We start from the raw sequence: 24,025 nt of genomic DNA, 5'->3' as shown, positions 1-24,025 counted from the left end.
GTTATAGGAAACTTACCTGGCTACAAAGGCTGGCCACCAAACAGGCTGCCAGGTCATTCAAGCAGTAACAGGGCTAGAACTGTTTCCGTCTTAATGCTGCTATTATGGATGTGAAGCCAACTGATCAGACAGGTAGGGCTGCCAGCAGTGTCTTCAAATAGTTATTAGTACTTGGGAGCCAGGCAGACACTGGTATATAGAGATTCTATGAGATCTATTTGTATACTCCAGCAAAAAATTAATGGAGGAGTGAGGTAGAGGGAGGGGGGGGAGAGTAGGATATAGCCCACCAGAAAAGATACAAGAAAGAACTATCAGACCTATTCATTTGTTCGTTCACTAAATATATATACTCATTAAAGACCTGCTATGTTTCAGGCATTGTGCTAGATGCTAAGAAGTACAAAGATGAATAGAACATTGTCCTTCAGGTGTTCACGGTTTTATTAGAAAAGATAGATAAAAATGACAGCAAAGCGATAAGTCCACAATAGAAGTGTTATAAGAAAATATACTTTAATTATTGCTTCTAAACTCTTTGAGGAAATCAGAAGTATAGTTTATTAAGTGTCTTCAGAGGCTGGTTTCTTTTCTCATTATATCTCCATTTAATGAGCTTTTTGTGCTATCTGTAAGTATGTTGTAAGTTCCAAAATCAGCATTCTGTAGCTGATTCTGTTCAGTTATTGCACCAAAAGGCCAGGCAGTTTGTCATAACCACAGCTACTTTGTGCACTGAAAAAATGCTTTTTCCACTCTGTGTGGTAAAGGACCGGTTTTGACTTTTTTTTTTACTCCATCACTGAGAAATATTGTTATAAAATACAAGAAAAAATAATTATTAAAAATGTGAAGTGAAAAAGCAATGACATACAAATATTTCAGTAAATTAAATCCAATACTATATAAAAAGGGTTATACATTATAACCAAGTGGGTCTTATCCCAGAAATGAAAGGTTGGTATAACATTTGAAAATCAATCAATTTATTAGACTAAAAAACAAAAAGCGTATCCCAATAGATGCAGAAAATGTATTTGATGAAATTAAATACTCATTCATAATAAAAGTTCTCAGCAAACTAGAAGTTTATTTCCCTGTTTAAATGCTATCTATGAAAACCTACATGAGGCTGGGCGCAATGGCTCACACCTGTAATCCCAGCACTCTGGGAGGCCAAGGCAGGTGGATCACCTGAGGTCGGGAATTGGAGACCAGCCTGGCCAACATGGTGAAACCCCCTCTCTACTAAAAATACAAAAATTAGTTGGGCATAGTGGCACACGCCTGTAATCCAAGCAACTCGGGAGGCTGAGGCAGGAGAATCGCTTGAACCTGGGAGGAGGAGGTTGCAGTAAGCCAAGATCGTACTCCACTGTGCTCCAGCCTGGGCGACAGAGTGACCTCTGTCTAAAAACAACAACAACAACAAAAAACACCTGTGTCTCATACTTCATGGTGAAAGACAGTGTTTTCCACTTAAGATTAGGAGCAAATTAAGGATGTCAGCTCTTCTCATTTCTGGTCAATATTGTACTAGAAGTATGGTCAGTTTAGTAAGAAAAAGAAATAAAAGACATTCAGACTAGAAAGGAAGAAGTCAAAACTGCTTGTATTCTATGTGGCATGATTGTCTACATAGAAAAACAAAAAGAATTTAAGAAAAGCTACTAGAACTTATAAGTGAATCTTAAAAGGTCAATGTATAAATATTAATTTCTGTTTGCTAGCAGTGAACAACTGGAAATTGAAATAAAATATACATTTATGATAGCATCTCCAAATAGGAAGTATTTCAGGATAAATTTAGCAAAATCTATTCTACATTTATACATTAAAAACTGCAAAACATTAAGAAAATTAAAAAGGACTTAAATGGAGAGATAGATACCTAGTTTCATCTATCAGACTTAATATTGTTAAGATGCAAGTTCTCCCCAAAGTGATCTGTAGAATCACTGCATTTAAAAAAAAATTTGTTTTTGAGACAGAGTCTCACTTTGTTGCCCAAGTTAGAGTGCAGAGGCCCGATCATAGCTCACTGCAGCCTTGAACTCCTGGGCTCAAGCCACTCACCCACCCCTGAGTAGCTGGGACTTACAGGGACGCACCACTATGCCTGGCTATTTTTTAAATTTTATTTTCTGTAGAGGTGGGGTCTTGCTATGTTGCCCAGGCTGGTCTCAAATTCTTGGGCTCAAATGTTCCACTTGCCTCGGCCTTTCAGAGCATTGATTACAGGCATGAGCCACCATGCCCAGCCCACTGCAATTCTAATCAAAATCCCAAACACCACCTGTTCCCCAAAAACCTATTGAAATTAACAAAAAAAAAATCCCAACAAGCTTTTTTGTAGAAATCAGCAGGCTGGTTTTAAAGTTTATATAGAAAAGCACAGAATAGCCAAAGTGACTTTGAAACAGAACAAATTTGGAGGACTTACTTTGTTTTAAGATTTGCTATAAAGCTGTAATTATCAAAACATTGTGACATTGGATAGACTCTTCAATGGAAGAGAATAAAGGTCCAGAAATAGACCCACAGATAATGTCAATTGATTTTCAAGAACGATGTCAAATAATTCAACAGAGAAAGGATAGTTTTTTTTTAATTGTGCCAGAACACTTGAATATCCATATGTTTTCCCACCTACAAAGACCTATACCCAAATGGTTTATAGCAGCTTTGTTCATATTCACCCAAAATTATATAAACAACCCAGAAGTTTATCAACTGATAAATGGATAGGTAAATCTTGATGGACCCATACCATGGAATACTACTAGCAATATAAAGGAACAAACTGCTGATACACACATGAATCAGCAACATGGATGAATCTTAAAAGCCTTATGTGAAGTGAAAGATGACAGGTACAAAAGGCTATATAGTTTGTTATTCCATTTATATGAAATGCTACAAAAGGCTAAACTGTAAGGAGAAAAATCAGAAATTTCTGCTAGGGGGTTAGAGGAAGAGAATGACTATAGAAGGGCATTTTTTAAAAAGATGACTTTTACTATATGTAAATTATGCCACATAACCATTAATTTTAAAAATATAAAAATGCATATATTTTATTTGTAGATTCAACAGACATGAATTCACTCTGCCCAGTTGCTATTAAAGTTTCCAAACACTTACTCTTCCCATACTCATCTCTTCCCTGCTTGGTAACAGTGTATGAGTGGCAAGTTCACAGCTGAAGCTTGGGGTCAGGACAGTATACCTACATTTGGAAGGTTATATAAAGTAATAATAGTGCCTGGGGAGGCGATACCATTTATGATCAGTAAAATCCTTTTTTAATTGGAGTGACATCTTCCAAAGGAAATAATTTGAAGGATAAATCTTTAGATTGGATTTTTTTTTTTGTCTGTTGGAAAGGAGAAGACATAAAGCTGTAAAGCTAGAAGGTGAGAGATTTGAACTTTAATTATTTTGCTACTCATATTTATAGTCAAGTTTTCATTATTTCTTTTTTAAACCATCTGTCAAACATGTAATATATAGTTATGCACCACATAACATTTTTGTCAGTGATGGACCACATATATGATGGTGGTCTCATAAGATTAGAATACCTTATTTTTACTGTGTTTAGGTATGTTTAGATGCACAAATACATGCCTTTGTGTTACAGTTGCCTATGGTATTCAGTACAGTAACATGCTGTATAGGCTTGTAGCCTCGGAGCAATAGGCTATACCATATAGCCTAGGTGTATAGTAGGCTGTACTCTCCAGGTTTGTCTAAGTACACTCTATGATGCTTGCAACAGAACAGATCGCCTTATGATGCATTTCTCAGAACATAGCCTCTTGTTAAGCAACCTATGACTGTATATTGAAAGGAGTTTTGCCTGAGAAGTACTTTGAGTATTTTGACTTAATGTAGTTTTCTCAAGAGCTGCTTTTTTAGATCACCGCACTGTGGTAGGCATTGTTATTGTGGTATTACTGTGCAAAAATTTGTATTATTATAGTTTCAAGATAAGGTTCTTTCCTTGTTTCTGTTTTGTCTTAGCCACTATCTAGAATTTAATACCTCCTTGAACTATGACATGGATCACAACCAGTATTTTAGCCTTGCAATTTCTTTGCATTTACGTAAGAATTTTTACTTTTCTGAGCATTTTAACACATAGATTTCATTTAAAGATTACTATAATTATTTAATGCATTAAAGGAATTACAGGATCTTTGTTCTCCTCTAGTTATTATCGTAAAACTAGCATTCTATTTTGTTCCTCACCCCACATAACTAATTTCTGGGTTCATAAAGACATTTGTACAATTTTATTATCATGCATTTTAAAAGATATTTAGTTCCTAAATATTATATAACCATGTAATTATGATAACTCTATTCAGTGGTTTGTACCTTTTATTTCTCCATCTTGAAAAGGTTTCTTTTTTCTTGATCAATTTAGTGAAGACATTTTCTAATTACCTTATAATAACAGAGCTTGGGTTCCTATGGTCTCCTCTGATCTTACTGAACAGTTCATTTCTAGCCTATTCCCAGGGATGACAGGACCACCATGTGCTCACTGGCATCTACTAGTAGCTGCTTTTGATTTGAAATGAAATGTTTCTAATACATGCTGGCCTGAAAATTTCAACCAGACTTCACATTTCTCACATGGTTCAATAATTTAGGCTGGGTACAGTGGCTCATGCCTGTAATCCCAGCACTTTGAGAGGCTGAGAGAGGAGGATCCCTTGAGCCCAGGAGTTCAAGACCAGACTGAGCAAGATGGCAAGACCCCCATCTCGATACAAAAAACAAAAAAACAGCCAAGTACAGTGGTGTGCGCCTGTAGTCCCAGCTACTCAAGAGGCTGAGGAGGCCCTTGAACCCAGGAGGTCAAGGCTGCAATGAGCTGTGATCACGCCACTGCATTCCAGGCTGGGCAACAAAGTGACATCTCTTTAAAAAGAATTAAAATTTTATTTAAAAACAGAGCAGTCATACAACATGGATTCGAGTCTCTTCTGTCTTGGATTATTAGGTTCTGTGTTTTCCATACAGAGAATGTGGCCTGAAACAAGAACCCCCCAGGAGGAGCAGATGCTTCCAGTAGATCAAACACTACTTTAAACTGCCACCATTGCCACTCAGGACAACAAATACCAACAATAACAACAGTGAATATCCCTTCGTTTAAAGCAAAGCAAAATTAAATTGTTGATATTTTTGTTAAAAATAATTCAGTTAAAGAGCTTTGGGGTCGGAGAGACCTAGAATAAATTCCAGCCACTGTTACTACTTTTTTAATATTGTAGGTGATAACTGTCATCTCTGATACAAAAATAACACCCTTCTTACAGGGATATTCTCAAATAGAGTTCATGTATGTCAACTTAGGCCTGGGTCAGAAGATACTTATGACTCTTCAAAATTATTTTATTTCATATGTATATAAAGGTGTTTATAGGATTCTCTGTATTTCTGAATGCATTTACATCTCCAAAATAGTTTCAGAAATATTACATCAACACCATTACCAATAATCACAAAAAACTAATATTCAAGCTCTCTTTGCAGTCCTTTATTGTGCTTAGATATACCACTGAGGTTATATGTTGTTAAAGTGCATGTTCAAAAGTAGTTTGAATGCTTTTCTTTGTGTAGTTATATTATTTATTCAATATACAGTTAAGAAGTTGTCTTTGAAACTTCTGTTTTCATTCACTTATAACATTTGCTGTTTTTACCTTTTTTATTTAATTGTATTTTCCAAATTTGTAAAATATAGCTTGTTTTAACAAAGTCAAACCTATATAAAAAGACATGCAAAAGAAATCACATTCGTATCCCTACCCTTTCCATTCTGTTTTCTTCCATCCCTGATAGATATTCGTTAGTTTCTGATTTGTCCTTCCTATGTTTCTTTTTTTGGAAAAATAAGCAAAACCCATGGGGATAGGTATGTGTGCCTGTTTATGCATCTCCCCTCTTTCTTATCCAAAAGATAGCAAACTGCATATACTCCTTGGCACTGCTTCAGTGGTATCCCATAGACGATTATATGTAGTATTCTTATTATCATCGTGTTTTAGAAATTCTGCAGTTTTGGTTTGTATCCCCTTTCTCCCAAGAGTTGCTTAGCGAGTTTTTAGTCTCTAAGTAGAAGGACCACTTTTTGATGTGAATAATTTCTAGTTTTATCCCATTGTGGTCAGAGAATGTTGTTTGTGTTGTTTCCTTAAGGAACTTCGTGAGGTTTTTATCTTTGCAGCCTAATATAAGGTCAATTTAATACTGGCCCTTTTATGCTTCAGGAATTATATTCTGTATAATGAGAATATAATGTATATATATTATACACACACACACATACACAAACTGTACCTTATAAATGATGTTATTTAGGTCTTCTATATCCTTACTTACCTTTTGTTTGTTTGATGCATTTTAGACCAAGAGTGGTGTGTTAAAGTCTCTTATTACTGGGTTTTTGTTTGTTTCTCTTTGCATCTCTTGTAGTTTCTGCTTTATGAAGGTAGTTGTTGTGGCCTTTAACATTTGTACTTCCTTGTCTTAAATGCTTTGTGGCCTGAATTTTACCTTGCCTATATCAGGATCACAACTCTGGATTTCATAATATTTATATTTGTCTGATATATCCTTGCTCATTTCTTTATGTTTAGCCTTTTGATTTCAATCTGTTCTTTTGTATGCAGCGTAGAATTGGGCTTAGCTTTATGAACAATCGAAAAATCTTTTTCTTTTAATGTGTTAGGTAACCACACTTACATTTATTGGTATAATCAATATGCTTGGTGTCAACGGTTTTATTTTTTTAAAACTTACTGTGTTTATTTTTCTGTGCATTTAGGAAGGTTTGCTTTTTTTTTTTTGGAAACAAAGTCTCGCTCTATCACCCAGGCTGGAGTGCAGTGGCACAATCTCAGCTCACTGCAACCTGCTCCTCCCAGGTTCAAGCAGTTCTCCTGTCTCAGCCTCCTGAAGCTGGGACTACAGACACACGCTACCATGCCTGGCTACTTTTTTGTGTTTTAGTAGAGATGGGGTTTCACCATGTTGCACAGGCTGGTCTCAAACTCCTGAGCTCAGGCAATCTGCCTGCCTCAGCCTCCCAAAGTGCTAGGATTACAGGAGTGAGCCACTGCGCCTGGCTGCATTTTTATTATAGGTTAGGGGTTGGCAAACTTTTTCTGTGGAGATTAGGATAGCAAGTATTTTAGACTTTGTGGGCCAAACTGTTGAAACTACTCATCTCTGCTGATGTAGACAGTATAACTGTATCAATATGTCTGTGATGTAAACAAGAGAAGCCATAATATGTAAACAGATGGGAGTGGCTGTGTTCCAATAAATTTTTATTTATTGTAACAGATTGTGGGCTGCATTTGGACTGTAGTTTGACAACCCCTATTCTAGGGCTTATGTTTTATAATACCTTTTATAATGCCTACAGCCCCATTTCTCCTCACTTGGGAACTTTAAATAATATCATATGACTCCAGTCTATTAGCCATGTAGTAATCAGTGAGCCTATTTTACTTTCCCCTTTCTCCCTTCTTCTCTTCACTTAAATAAATAGTTGTATTATTTGTACTTTGTCAGAACAAATAGCATTTACTTACTATTCTTCCACTTTTATGCTTTCTTTTGCTTTGGTCTATCTAAAATGAAGTGCTTCACCATCGGTCTTTTTGGGAGGGCCAGGGCATCATCATCATCTCTTGGTTGAATGAAGCCCATCCTCTAGCAGATGCCTTAGGAGGGGCTCCTGATTATTGTCTTGAATTTTTCCATGTTTCAAATCATTTTTCATAGCATTGACACTTGAAAAATGAAAGATAGCTTGGCTGGATATAAAGACCTTGGCTTACACTTTCTTTCCTAAAGTCTTGCTTTCTATGTTGCTATTGACAAATCTGATGCCATTCTGATATCACTTGCTCTAAAGGTGATTTAGTTTTTTTGCCTGAAGTCCCAGAGGGTTTTTTCCTTTATCTTTAAAGTATAATGTTTTTACTAGACTATGTCTCAGTTGATTATTCCTGGTCAGTTTTTGTAGATATCAGTGAGCCTTTGACATGTATTCTTTTATCCCTGGAAATTTTTATTGAATGATTGTTTGACACTCTAGTTCACTTATTTGTTTTGTTTTTATTTTTCAGAAGATGTAATTATTTATTTGTTAGAATTTTTCCTAGGCTCTGCAGCAACCATTTTTTTTTTCTTAAACTTCTTAGCTCATCTGTATTTTGTTTTATTCTCTTGGCTATTTTTATTCCTCTCCTTAGCACCCTTTATTATATTTTCAGTCCTGTCGGTCCTTTCTTAGATACCTTAGATTCAAATGTTAATTTCTTTTTTTTTTTTTTTTTTTGAAGATTCATGGGGCACATGAGCATGTTTGTTACATGGGTATATTACATAATGGTAGGGCCCATCGCCCAAATAGTGAACACAGTCCCCAGGAGGTAGTTTTTCAACCCTTGTCCATGTCCTTTGCTCCCCAGTTTTGGAGTCCTCAGTGTTTGTTGTTTCCATCTTTATGAACATGTCTACCCGTTGTTTAGCTCCCACTTAAAAGTGAGAACATGCAGTGTTCGATTCTCTGTTTCTGCCTTAATTAGATGTTCATTTCTGAGAGTATTTCCTCTTCCTCCCTTTACATCCATTTCTTTCTTCAGTTTTATCATCTCTGGATATACATCTTCTGCTTTTTGGTGCTTTTATATTGTGAATTTTTGAATTTCTGATGTGGAATGGTTTTTCCTATTTGCAAATGTTTGCTTAAGGATATTCAAGTCAGGGCACTGTGTTACAGATTTCCTTTGCTTTGTGGGGTTTTTTTGGGGCAGGATAGGGAGATGAGGGTTTTATCAACGGAAGTATTTTTATTCTTGTAGTAGTTTTATGGAGCTGCATGTTATTTCCATTCATTTTAAAATGTCATGTTTTTCTGAATCATTATTAGTAGGTATTCTATTAAGGTGATGGTGAGGTTGGATGGTATACTAATTTTTAGTTCAGAGGAATCTCAGTTAAGTGCATTTTACTTAATAGTGTTTTCCATAAGGGGATGGTTGATTTGTCTGTTTTGTGGTTCTTATTTGTTTCTATAGGATGTTTAATATCCACTGCTTGCCTCCTTCTTCACCTGATCACCAAGACTCCAGGCGACTCTTGCCCCTTGCCGGTCTCCTCTATCTACTCCGGGATCCTTCCCATGACTGCCAGCTGTGGTCCCCGGAACTTTCAGGCCCCTCTGTCTATTCTCCAGTAGTCAATGACTTTGATTCACAAGGTCTGAAACCTGTTCTCAATATTTCCCCACTCTACATGGGATTCTCTCCTCCTCCTGGCACTTTATCTGTGTTCTCCAGCATGAGGCCCCCATTACTTTCTCCTCCTTTCACTTAGTCTCCACTGATCTTTCCACTCCAGTAAGGGCTCTAGAGTTAGCTTTGCTGGTTTCTGGTGTTTATTTCTCTATTTATATATAAACTGAAGTTTGTAGTATTCTTCCACTTTCTTTGTTAGTTTTTAGTTTGATGAGTTTTGTTTTATGGGTTTATTTGCTTGCTTTGTTTATCTGTAAGGTCTTTGGAGGATATGTTGAAGTATGGCTATAAGTAGCTGCCATTATCATATGGGAACCTAGAAATCAACATTTCATTTTTTAAAGTTATTCTTTCTTATATTGTTTAACTCTTAAATGTTGACTTTTACTGTATATTTTATATATTTTTAATATATTGCTCATGTTATTTCTGAACCACATATAGGAAAAGTAATTGGAGAAGTGGTTGTCTACAATTATTTTGAAGAGCTCAAATGTAGAAATGGAATTAGATTTGTTCATATCCTTTAGAATCAATGGCTGGAAGGTTCAGGGAAGCATATTTAAAATTAGTACAAGGAAGATTTATTAATGGTTAGCGTTGCCTAGAGATCAGGTAGGTTGCCTCTAGGGTTATAGAGGCCTTCAGGTTTAGACTAGAAAAAATTTCTATAAAAAATTCAGTTATCCAGTGAGTAAATAGATAACCTTTAAGGTTAACCTTTGCCACCTATGACAGGCTGCAGATCATGAGCTGGCCTACAAATTCAGCTGTAGGATGGTTTATTGTAGACTATGTACATAAAATATGGTTTTATATTTTATTACAAAATATTGAACATCCTGTGCTAGACATGGAAAAAGTTCAGGAAACATCAAGAGCTCTCCCCCTTCTCCAGTGGAATTGAAAAAATAAAGTAAAAAACGACCAACAAAAAAATTTTTTTAAAAGAGCTCCCCGCTTTTTTAGTGACTGCAAAAATACACTGGGCATAGACAGAATTACTGTAATAATTGAGGGCAGAGAGTCCAGAGCTAGTCTGGGCTATATGGCGGTTCCAGCTTCACAACTTACTAGCTGAGCACATTACTGAACTCTCCGTAACTACTGTTCTACTGTAACATAATTTGGGGGAAAGGGAGTTTATTTAAAGTAGATGTATATATATTAGCAGCTGTATTATCTCATTGCCACCACAGCATCAGAAGTTTATTCATCTTCAAACCTATTCTCTTCATTATTATGACTCAGATACTTTCTGTTGCTGATTTTTTTTGTGTGTGTTTGCGGGTCTTCTAGGCTTATTCAGCTGTTCTTAGTAGATGAGTTCTCCTTCCTGTCTCCGTTTCAAATGACCTCTAGAGAGACCCAGCTAAATACAGTCATCCATATTTAAAGATTTATGCAAGAGCAGCTCTAGACTCCTGGCTAGTTTATTGATTGGCTGCTCTTGGGTCAGGTGCCAATCACTGCTGTGGGCAGCTGTTCCTGTATGGCTGTTTACACAGAAGGAATTGTGGGGTTATGTGCTTGGGGTACATTCCAGTGTTTGGCCTGTCCAGAACTGTAATGAAGACAAAGAATCACTTAAGAAATATACTAAAGAACAGGTGATAAAACAAGAGTCTGTTTGTCAGCGCTGGGAAACAATTGTTTAGACAGACAGAACAGTCTGGACAATCAGTGTGTATAGGAGGTAACTCTTCATGAGAAAAGTCTTGAGTTCAGCGGGTTTCAAAGAGACAGGCAAAAAGGATGGCAAGGGTTTAAAGACAGTACTTAGTCTTCTGTACATATTGAGATGAAGACTCTAGTTCAGGCTCTGTAATAGTTTTTACAGTTTCTGCCAAGATCATAGCTGTCACCAATTACGTGATCTGTTTTCTTCCATTTAAATTGTCCTTTTAATTTTTTTTTGTATTTTTTAACTTTGCTTTTGACATAATATCACTTATAGAAAGGTACAAGAATAGTACATGTTGGCTTTTTTGGGGTTGTGTGTACCCCTAGTTACAATTGTATATCTATCATCTGTTTGGTAGTGGGAACCAGTGAAAACACTCTAAAAGTTCCACGTTAACTCATGTGTTCATTTTTCATAACACTCACTCTGTCTCACTCTACAATTTAAGAATAAGTTGGATGAGCCTCCACAGTAGTTCATCCAACTTTTTTGGCTACCAGTTTTCAGAATCTTAAGTTCATTACCCCTAATTAGAGGCCAGTTAATCTTCCTGATGCAAAGTGTACAGTTAACTGCCAAATGCAAAACTCTTGAGAAAATGTCTCTAGAGACTTATAGCATGCCGTGAAGTTAATTAATAGCAGATAAGAGGGTTAAGTGTGCAAAGGGAACACTTTAATTATGAATTCTACCAAAATAAAGTACTCTGAATCTATTAAGAAAAACCTTATCTACTTCTCCACCTACAATAGGAATCCTTCACTGAGTCATCATCATCTAGATAATCTGGGGCCCTGCCTCTCTAACCACTTCAGGTTTTCCTTTGAGACATTTGGTACCTTGCCACATCATTTTCAGAAACTCTTGAATATGTCTGCTTTTGCTTTCTTTCTCTTTTTCTCTTTCTCGTGTCTCAAGTGACTAAAGTTTGGCTGATTTGTGAAGCAGTTTTGATTTGAATTATCATTTCCCTTTAATGCAAACCACCGGATCAGAATATCTGACTGGTCTCCAAGGCTACAGGAAATTTCTCATATATATATGTGTGTGTGTGTGTGTGTGTGTGTGTGTGTGTGTGTGTGTGTGTGTGTTTTGTTTTGTTTTTTTTTGTTTTGTTTTTTTGAGACAGAGTTTCACTCTTGTTGAGTGCAGTGGCGCAATCTTGGCTCACTGCAACCTCCACCTCCCGGGTTCAAGCGAGTCTCCTGTCTCAGCCTTCTGAGTAGCTGGGATTACAGGCATGCGTCACCACACCCGGCTAATTTTGTATTTTTAGTAGAGACAGGGTTTCGCCATGTTGGTGAGGCTGGTCTCGAACTCCCGACCTCAGGTGATCTGCCTGTCTCAGCCTCCCAAAGTGCTGGGATTACAGGTGTGAGCCACCGCGCCCAGCCAGAGATTTTTTTTTTAATGTGTCACTTATATGCACTGCAGAGAGTTAGTTCTTTTTTTGAAAATAAGCACACTTAAGTGTCTCATTTAACTGATTTCACAAATTGCTCTTTTAAGTTGAGGTCAAACTTTATGCAGTGTTTTCCCGTGGGTGGCACATACCTTACCTACAAGGGCATATCATAATCCCTACTATTCAGATGCTTAAGCAACTGGGAGAGGCCAATATGATTTCTGCACTGCAAAAGCTTGTTATAGTCAAAATAGAAAAAATGGTAAAACACTTAGGATGCCTAGAGCCTACTAAATGTAACTTATGTCAGTAACCAAAATATAGGTCTTCTTGAATCAATACATGCTTGTGAAGACCAATAATTTTGTTGTTCTTTATGTTACTTAAATCTGGAAACATTTTTAAAGTTTGGGAATTTAATTACTTAAATTTTGTCCTGGCTGCTTAATGAAATAGAAGTAAGATGACACCAGGAAGCAAATGATGCAACGTGAGTTTTTTTTAAAAAAGGGGGCTCGGGAGTGGTGGCTCACACTTGTAATCCCAGCACTTTGGGAAGCTGAGGCAGAGGATCACTTGAGGCTCGTAGTTCAAGACCAACCTGGGCAACATAATGAGACCCCTTTTCTTCAAAAAATTTTAAAAATAGCAAAGCGTGGTGATGCACGACTGTGGTCCCAGATACTCAGAGTCTGAGGCTGGAGGATCACTTGAGCCTAGGAGGTTGAGGCTGCAGTGAGCTATGATTGGACCACTGCACTCCAGCCTGGGCGACAGAGCGAAACTCTGCCTCTGGGGGCAGAAAGGGTGTCAGTATTAAAATTTGCTTTTTTTAAACTGTGCAAATCAGTGCCTGTGCCTAGTGAATGGCAGCACAGTGCCACATGACAGTGTGTAGTCATTTGAATAACTTGATATGATGATGAGCTGTAAGGCTGTGGGATGCTAAATAAATCATAATTTGGGAAAGATAATGTTTCATTATTTTCAAGGTTCTTTTCAAACTTAAGCAGGATAGCATCTCATCAAAAGCAGGGCATCACTAGATTTTTAAATAATCAAGGACATCCTCAATATTTGTTGAAGATACATTTTAGGAGAAAATTTAACATTTCCATGATATATGTAATGTCTACTGAATTATACTCACATGCCTAGATAGGAAGTACAACCTGAAAATTAAAAATGGCAAGATAGGCCGGGCACGGTGTCTCACGCCTGTAATTCCAGCACTTTGTGAGGCAGAGGCGGATGGATCACAAGGTCAGGAGTTTGAGACCAGCCTAGCCAATATGGCGAAACCCCATCTCTACTAAAAATACAAAAAGTACCTGGGCGTGGTGGCATGTGCCTGTAGTCCCAGCTACTCTGGAGGCTGAGGCAGGAGAATCGCCTGAACCTGGGAGGCGGAGGCTGCAGTGAGCTGAGATCACGCCACTGCACTCCAGCCTAGGCGACAGAGCGAGACTCCGTGTCAAAAAAATAAAAAGGCAAGATAGCACTTGTTTTGCTCAGCAGACGTATCTTTTTGAGCACTAAACAATGTCATGCTTTCTGCTAGCTGCTGGCACCTTAAAGACGAAAAGATAAGGCCTTTGTTCTCAAGACATTCACAACCGTGTAACAAGACAGGCAAGTAAACGTTTATTGTATACTGTGATTCTAACAGCCCTAGAAGGGCCAGGGCACAGATCTAACTTGACTAGTCATCAGTTTTCTAGTGCAAGCCTACTTAATTAGAATCTGTAAAGTGGGACCTGGGAATTTGCATTGTCAAAACCTACTTTGGGTCTTGTTGATCTGCCTGGGTTAGGAACCACTGCTATTGTACAGGGTGCTTGCTCAGTACCCAAGCACCCTGTTTGCCTCTGCTTTCCAGGATCTTATGAAGCTGTATCTGTGGTGGTAGTCTTCACAGTCTAGTCTCTGGTTAAGGGGGGGCCAGAGGAGAGAGAGGGAAAGTCCTTCTGTCCAGCCAACCCTACTGGGTGGGCCCTGACCCCTAGGGGGCTGCATGGGCTGTGAAACAGATGAAGTGATCCTTGGAGGTATCCAGATGTGCCACCAGGATGTGAAAAATATAAGTTCAAACCATGTACTTTGAGAGTTCACTGTTCTTTCTAGATTATTTATATGGTCAATACTTTTACCTTTTCCTCTTTCCTATTCCCCTTGCTTGTAAATCCCATTACTGTTCATTATGCCAGTGTAGATGTGAAAAGTAGTTTGTCAACTTTATCAACCTTGTTAAAAAGTTGAGGAGGAGCCAAGCGCAGTGGCTCACTCCTGTAATCCCAGCGTTTTGGGAGGCCAAGGCAGGGGCAGGGATGGGGAGGATTGCTTAAGCCTAGGAGTTCAAGACCAGCCTGGGCAACATAGCGAAACACTGAGTCTACAGAAAGTACAATTATCCAGGCATGGTAGCTCATGCCTGTAGTCTCAGCTACACAGGAGGCTGAGATGGGAGGTTTGCTTGAGCCCAGGAGGTGGAAGCTGCAGTGGGCTGTGACTGCACCACTGTACTCCAGCCTGGGTGACAGAGCAAGACCCTGTCTCAAAAAAAAAAAAAAAAAAAAAAAAAGGGGGGAGGTGAGAATATATGTACCTAGCATTTTAAGGTTACCAAATATATATAATGGATTGTGAGAATACCATTAGTATAGTTTTATTTTGCAGTTTTATTGGGTTTTTTTTTAAAAAAAGCTAAACAATTTTAAAAATCAAGGCCTGTCAATATAGAAATGTCAGACAGTCTACAAAGTAATATGTCAATGTTGCTGCGTGGGCTGTTCTCTGGCCTGATTCCTTTGATGAGAAGACCACTCAAACATTGTTGGGATAGGTTTTGCCGTAGCCAAAGGAACTGGAGCTTGCTGGAGAGATTATGCTACATATGAGCCAGAGTAGGCTAACTGCTATAGCAAACAGTGACTTAACAGAATGAAAGGTTATTTTTTGCTCATGTATGTGAGGGACACTCAGAGAGTCCCATCCTCATAATTTCATTAAACCAAATCACCTCCCAAAGGCCCCACCTCCCAATACCATAACACTGGGTGTTAGGGCTTCAGCATATGAAGTGGAGGGGACACAAACATTCACTCCAGAACAGCTTCTATTCTTTTGTGTGTGTGGAGAAAAAAAAAAAACATAACATAAAAATCTACCATCTACAGTTCAGTAGTATTAAGTCACTCTCTGGACAGGGCATCTCAGAAAGAAAGGCAGCAGCCCCAGTCAGGGGCTTATAGATAAAATTCCCATCTTCCTGGGACAGAGCACCTGGGGGAAGGGGCAGCTGTGGGCACAGCTTCAGCAGGCTTAAACTTTCCTGCCTGCCAGCTCTGAAGAGTGCAGCAGATCTCCCAGCACAGCACTCGAGCTCTGCTAGGACAGAAGGCCTCCTCAAGTGGGTCCCTGACTCCCGTGCCTCCTGACTGGGAGACACCTCCAAGCAGGGGTCGACAGACACCTCATACAGGACAGCTCTGGTTGGCATCTGGCGGGTGCCCCTCTGGGACAAAGCTTCCAGAGGAAGGAACAGGCAGCAATCTTTGCTGTTCTGCAGTCTCTGCTGGTGATACCCAGGCAAACAGGGTCTGGAGTGGACCTCCAGCAAACGCCAGCAGACCTGCAGCAGAGGGGCCTGTTAGAAGGAGAGATAACAAACAGAAAGGAATAGCATCAACATCAACAAAAAGGACGTCCACACAGAAACCCCATCCGAAGGTCACCAACATCAAAGACTGTAGGTAGATAAATCCACAAAGATGAGGAAAAACCAACATAAAAAGGCTGAACATTCCAAAAACCAGAACGCCTCTTCAAATTCTCCTCCACAATTCCTCACCAGCAAGGGAACAAAACTGGATGGAGAATGAGTTTGATGAATTGACAGAAGTAGGCTTCAGAATGTGGGAAATAACAAACTCCTCCGAGCTAAAGGAGCATGTTCTAACCCAGTGCAAGGAAGATAAGAACCTTGAAAAAAGGTTAGAGGTATTGCTAACTAGAATAACCAGTTCAGAGAAGAACATAAATGACCTGATGGAGCTGAAAAACATAGCATAAGAACTTCATGAAGCATACGGAAGTATCAATGGCTGAATTGATCAAGCAGAAGAAAGGATATCAGAGATTGAAGATCAACTTAATGAAATAAAGCGTGAAGTTGAGATTAGAGAAAAAAGAATGAAAAGGAACGAACAAAGTCTCCAAGAAATATGGGACTATATGAAAAGACCAAACCTACGATTGATTGGTGTACCTGAAAGTGACAGGGAGAATGGAACCAAGTTGGAAAACACACTTCAGGATATTATCCAGGAAAACTACCTAGCAGGACAGGCCAACATTCAAATTCAGGAAATACAGAGAATACCACAAAGATACTCCTCGAGAAGAACAACCCTGAAACACATAATTGTCAGATTCACCAAGGTTGAAATGAAGGGAAAAATGTTAAGGGCAGCCAGAGAGAAAGGCTGGGTTACCCACAAAGGGAAACCCATCAGACTAACAGTGGATCTCTCTACAGAAACCCTACAAGCCAGAAGAGAGTGGGGGCCAATATTCAGCATTCTTAAAGAAAAGAATTTTCGGCCGGGCACAGTGGCTCACGCCTCTAATCCCAGCACTTTGGGAGGCTGCGGCGGGCGGATCACAAGGTCAGGAGATCAAGACCATCTTGGCTAACATGGTGAAACCCTGTTTCTAATAAAAATACAAAAAAGTCAGGTGTGGTGGCGGGTGCCTGTAGTCCCAGCTACTCAGGGGGCTGAGGCAGGAGAATCATGAGGTCAGGAGATCAAGACCATCCTAGCTAACATGGTGAAACCCTGTCTCTAATAAAAATACAAAAAAGCCAGGCGTGGTGGCGGGTGCCTGTAGTCTCATCTACTCAGGAGGCTGAGTCAGGAGAATGGCGTGAACCTGGGAGGCGAAGCTTGAAGTGAGCCGAGATCGCTGCCACTGCACTCCCAACCTGGGTGACATGGTGAGACTCCGTCTCCAAAAAAAAAAAAAAGGAATTTTCAACCCAAAATTTAACATGTAGGCAAACTAAGCTTCATAACCTAAGGAGAAATAAAATCCTTTATAGACAAGCAAATGCTGAGGGATTTTGTCACTACCAGGCCTGCCTTACAAGAGCTCCTGAAGGAAGCACTACATATGGAAAGGAAAAACCGGTACCAGCCACTGCAAAAACATTTGAAATTGTAAAGACCATCGATGCTATGAAGAAACTGCATCAACTAATGGGCAAAATAACCAGCTAGCATCATAATAACAGGATCAAATTAAATGTAAACAGGCTAAATGTCCCAATTAAAAGACACAGACTGGCAAATTGGATAAAGAGTCAAGATCCATCAGTGTGCTGTATTCAGGAGACCCGTCTCACGTGCAAATACACACATAGGCTCAAAATAAAGGAATGGAGAAATATTTACCAAGCAAATGGAAAGCAAAAAAAAGCAGGGGTTAAAATCCTAGTCTCTGACTTTAAACCAACTAAGATCAAAAAAGGCAAAGAAGGGTACTACATAATGGTAAATGGATCAATGCAACAGGAAGACCTAACTATCCTGAATATATATGCACCCAATACAGGAGCACCCAGATTCATAAAGCAAGTTCTTAGAGACCTACAGAAACACTTAGCCTCCCACACAATAATAGTGGGAGACTTGAACACCCCACTGTCAATATTAGATCAACGAGACAGAAAATTAACAAGGATATTCAGGACTTGAGCTCAGCTCTGGACCAAGCGGACCTAATAGACATCTACAGAACTCTCCAGCCCAAATGAACAGAATATACATTCTTCTCAGCACCACATAGCACTTATTCTAAAATTGACTACATAATTAATTGGAAGTAAAACACTCCTCAGCAAATGCAAAAGAGTGAAAATCATAACAAACAGTCTCTCAGACCACAGTGCAATCAAATTAGAACTCAGGATTAAGAAACTCATTCAAAACTGCACAACTACATGGAAACTGCTCCTGAATGACTACTGGGTAAATAACGAAATTAAGGCAGAAATAAATAAGTTCTTTGAAACCAATGAGAACAAAGTCACAACGTACCAGAATCTCGGGGACACAGCTAAAGCAGTGTTCAGAGGGAAATTTATAGCACTAAATGCCCACATCAGAAAGTGGGAAAGATCTAAATTCAGCACCCCAACATCACAATTGAAAGAACTAGAGAAGCAATTATGTCACAATTAAAAGAACTAGAGAAGCAAGAGCAAACAAATTCAAAAGCTAGCAGAAGACAAGAAATAACTAAGATCAGAGCAAAACTGAAGGAGGTAGAGACACGAAAAACCCTTCAAAAAATCAATGAATCGAGGAGCTCATTTTTGAAAAGATGAACAAAATAGACTGCTAGCCAGACTAATGAAGAAGAAAAGAGAGAAGAATCACATAGACACAATAAAAAATCATAAAGGGGATATCACCACTGATCCCACAGAAATACATACTACTATCAGAGAATACTATAAATACTTCTGCGGAAACAAACTAGAAAATCTAGAAGAAATGGATAAATGCCTAGACTCATACACCCTCCCAAGACTAAACCAGGAAGAAGTCGAATACCTGAATAGACCAATAACAAGTTTTGAAATTGAGGCAGTAATTAATAGCCTACCAACCCAAAAAAGCCCAGTGCCAGGCGGATTCACAGCCAGATTCTACCAGAGGTACAAAGAGGAGCTGGTACTATTCCTTCTGAAACTATTACAAACCATAGAAAAAGAGGGGCTCCCCCCAACTCATTTTATGAGGCCAGCATCATTCTGCTATCAAAACCTGGCAGAGACAACAAGAAAAGAAAATTTCAGGCCAGTATCTCTGATGAACATCGATGAGAAAATCCTCCATAAAATACTGGCAAACTGAATCCAGAAGCACATCAAAAAGCCTGTCCACCACGATCAAGTTGGCTTCATCCCTGGGATGCAAGGCTGGTTCAACATATGCAAATCAATAAACGTAATCCATCACTTAAACAGAACCAATGACAAAAACCATGTGATTATCCCAATAGATGCAGAAAAGGCCTTCAATAAAATTCAATACCCTTTCATGCTAAAAACTCTCAATAAACTAGGTATTGATGGAACATATCTCAAAATAATAAGAGCTATTTATGGCAAACCCACAGCCAATATCATACCGAATGGGCAAAAGCTGGAAGCATTCCCCTTGAAAACTGGCACAAGACAAGGATGCCCTCTCTCACCACTCCTAGTCAACATAGTATTGGAAGTTCTGGCCAGGACAGTCAGGCTAGAGAAGAAATAATGGGTACAAATAGGAAGAGAGGAAGTCAAGTTGTTTCTGTCTGCAGATGACATGATTGTATATTTGGAAAACCCCATTGTCTCACCCAAAATCTCCTTAAGCTGATAAGCAACTTTAGCAAAGTCTCAGGATACAAAATCAATATGAAAAATTCACAAGCATTCCTATACACCAGTAATAGACAAGCAGAGAGCCAAATCATGAGTGAACTCCCATTCACAATTGCTACAAAGAGAATAAAATACCTAGGAATACAACTTACAAGGGATGTGAAACATCTCTTCAAGGAGAACTACAAACCACTGCTCAAGGAAATAAGAGAGGACAGAAACAAATGGAAAAACATTCCATGTTCATGGATAGGAAGAATCAATATTGTGAAAATGGCCATACTGCTCAAAGTAATTTATAGATTCAATTCTATCCCCATCAAGCTACCATTGACTTTCTTCACAGAATTAGAAAAAACTACTTTAAATTTCATATGGAACCAAAAAAGAGCCCATATAGACAAGACAATCCTAAGCAAAAAGAACAAAGCTGGAGGCATCACACTACCTGACTTCAAACTAGACTACAAGGCTACAGTAACCAAAACAGCATGATACTGGTACCAAAAATAGATATATAGACCAATGGAACAGAACAGAGACCTCAGAAATAATCCCACACATCTACAACCATCTGATCTTTGACAAACCTGACAAAAACAAGCAATGGGGAAATTATTCCTCATGTAATAAATGGTGTTGGGAAAACTGGCTAGCCATATGCAGAAAACTGATACTGGACCCCTTCCTTACACCTTATACAAAAATTAAGATGGATTAAAGGCTTAAACGTAAGACCTAAAACCATAAAAACCCTAGAAGAAAACCTAGGTGATAGCATTCAGGACATAGGGATGGGCAAAGACTTCATGACTAAAACACCAAAAGCAATGGCAACAAAAGCCAGAATTGACAAATGGGATTTGATTAAACTAAAGAGCTTCTGCACAGCAAAAGAAACTATCATCAGAGTGAACAGGCAACCTACAGAATGTGAGAAAATTTTTGCAATCTATCCATCTGCGAAAGGTCTAATATCCAGAATCTACAAAGAACTTAAACAAATTTATAAGAAAAAAAAAACCACATCAAAAAGTGGGTGAAGGATATGAACAGGCACTTCTTAAATGAAGACATTTATATGGCCAACAAACGTGAAAAAAAGCTCATCATCAGTAGTCATTAGAGAAGTGCAAATCAAAACCACAATTAGGTACTATGTCACACCAGTTAGAATGGTGATCATTAAAAAGTCAGGAAACAGATGCTGGAGAGGATGTGGAGAAATAGGAACTATTTTACACTGTTGGTGGGTGTGTAAATTAGTTCAACCATTGTGGAAGACAGTGTGGCGATTTCCTCAAGGATCTAGAACCAGACATACCATTTGACCCAGTAATCCCATTATTGGGTATACACCCAAAGGATTATGAATCATTCTACTATAAAGACACATGCACACGTATGTTTATTGCAGCAGTGTTCACAATAGCAAAGACTTGGAAGTAACCCAAATGCCCATCAATGATAGACTGGATAAAGAAAATGTGGCACATATATACCACAGAATACTATGCAGCCATAAAGGATGAATTCATGTCCTTTGCAGGGACATGAGTGAAGCTGGAAACCGTCATTCTCAGCAAACTAACACAGGAACAGAAAACCAAACACTGCATGTTCTCACTTATAAGTGGGAGTTGAACAATGAGGAAACATGGACACGGGGAGGGGAACATCACACACTGGGTGGGGGGCTAGGGGAGGGATAACATTAGGAGAAATACCTAATGTAGATGATGGGTTGATGGGTGCAGCACACCACCGTGGCACATGTATACCTATGTAACAAACCTGCACATTCTGCACATATATCCCAGAACTTAAGGTATAATAATAATTTTTAAAAAGTATAAGTCACGTTGTACAAGCAATCACCAGGACTCTTTCCGTCTTGTAAACTGAAACTCTATACCTGTTAAAAAAAAACTCCCATTTCCTCCTCCTCCCAGCCCCTAGCAACCACCATTCTACTTTCCGTTTCTATGGATTTGACTACTCTAGGTATTTCACACGTAAGTGGAATCATACAGTATTGATCTTTCGTAACTGGCTTATTTCACTTAGCATGATATAGTTAAGGTTCTTCCATGTTGTAGTATGTGTTTGCATTTTCTTTCTTTTTAAAACTGAACAATTTTCCATTGTGTGTATAGACCGCGTTTTCCTTATCCATTCCTTTATCTACGTACGCCTGGATTTTCTCCGCCTCTCAGCTGTTGTGTGTGTAGTGCTGCTAAGAACATGGGTGTGGGCTTCATTACTTAACAGTGGCTACCTTACCACCATCTAAAGCAGATTTCATGTTCAATCTAAGTGACTTTATACAACTGAGAAAATTTACTGGGCCTTTGTTCAAGCTTTTTTCAATTTTGCTTCTTACTGTCTGGGGTCTAGAAGCAATTTTTTTTCCCTAACACTTCAAAACCTCAAATTTCTGAGATGTCTTCATTGCTTTCCATTTCTCTTTGAAGATTGGTCAGTTTTTTCCTGTGCTCACCACGTGCCTGCAATGCTTTGCCAAAGGAAGTTTTTCTTGTTCGTGTCAGTCTGATGTGGATTGAGGGTGGTATGCTCTGCTCCGACAATGATTCCGGGCCCAAGCTCCTTCTCTCATGTGGCTCTCTGACTCCAGGGCTTTATCCTCTTCTGTACTCCACTAGTAAAGAGAGAGAAAAAGATTGCACAGGAAGGCTTTTAGGGGCCAGACCTAAAAGTGGTTTATGATGTTCTATCTTTACTTCATTGTCCAGACTTGGTATCATAGCCCTACTTAACTGTAATGGGAATAGGAAATACAATCTTGCTCTATTCCCAGGATGAAAAGAAAACAAGGTTTGGTGAACATATAGCACCTGGTGCCACAGGCTGGAGATAAATTTGGAAGTACCAGCATATAGGTGGTGATCAAAGCCATAAGTAAAGATGAGGATCATCCCGTAAAGGGAGTAATGGGAGACCTTCACAAAAACAAGGGCACTTTCTTAAGGGTCTTTACTGGTAAAAATAACTTTACAATGTTAGGTTACACAAGTTATTAGTAGAACAGTTACTACTATGTTTGTAGGACATTTAAATGTGTGGATTAAATAAATGTAAAAGTAGTTTTTTCAGAAACTGGAATGTCTTCTTGAAGTTTAATACAAAAGAAATATGTATCAGCATCCTTTTATGACAAAGCCTGTAAATGTAAAATAATGCTGAATTTCAGAAATACTGAACTAAGTAAAGATTTATTTTTATTTGTTGTTTAAATTATGTACATTTATTAAGCATTTACTATGTACCAGGCAGTGTGAGGATTATAACAATAAATCACAGTCTCTCAAGGAAGACCACATTTAGTAGGACAAAAATAGGCTGGGCATGGTGGCTCACACTTGTAATCCCAGCCCTTTGGGAGGCCAAGGTGGGAGGATTCTTGGGGCCAGGAGTTCAAGACCAGCCTGGGCAACATAGCAAGATTCCATCTCCACAAAAAATTTTCTGAAAATCAGCTGGGCATGGTGATGTACACCTGTAATGCTAGCTACTTGATAGGCAGAGACAGAAGGATCACTTGAGCCCAGGAGTTTGAGGTTGTAGTGAGCTGTAATTGCTCCACTGCACTACAGCCTGGGAAACAGAGTGAGACCATGTCTTTTAAAAAAATATATATATATATAAAGTAAGGTAAATAAATTGATGCCCAAAATCCCAGGCAGAATCGGCAGTCTGGAAGTAAAAGCGCATTGATTTTGGAGCCCAGGAGATCTAGGTTTGAATCTCAGCTCTGCTCCTCTCAGTGTAACCTTGGGGAAGTTAATATTCCTGAACTTCTAGTTTCCTTATTTCCAAGTTTGTGATAATAGCACCTACCCTTCAGGTTGCTGTGATTAGGGATGATCTTTGTAAACCTAATGCAGTGCTTGCTTGATATTAAAAATGTAGTTATTTTTATTAATATTGTTGAAGAAGGTAGAGTTCATATGGGATAGAAAAATGAGTTACCTTACAGTCTGTGAATTCATTCATTTAGTATTTAGTGAGCCACTACTACACACAGTGTACTTAGGATTAGATTGTATGTATGTATTTGTGTTTGTTTTCTAAAGCCCCATTTAGTTTTTTAAAAAATGTTTGTATCACAGGTCTGTACCCACCAGGTTTACATACGGTCTTCCCCACTTTCA

The 24,025-nt window shown here is 38.7% G+C and overlaps 1 protein-coding gene across 3 annotated transcripts in view; it reads left to right on the top strand.

Moving 5' to 3' along the window:
* The window catches only part of MCM9 (minichromosome maintenance 9 homologous recombination repair factor), a 123,043-nt gene that overhangs the window by 79,230 nt on the left and 19,788 nt on the right, over nucleotides 1–24,025 (top strand). The gene's annotated exons all lie outside the window — the stretch shown is intronic.

This window comes from Pan paniscus, chromosome 5 (genome assembly GCF_029289425.2).
Source record: "Pan paniscus chromosome 5, NHGRI_mPanPan1-v2.0_pri, whole genome shotgun sequence".
NCBI lineage: Eukaryota > Metazoa > Chordata > Mammalia > Primates > Hominidae > Pan > Pan paniscus.
This window is presented reverse-complemented; position numbering and strand designations above follow the sequence as displayed.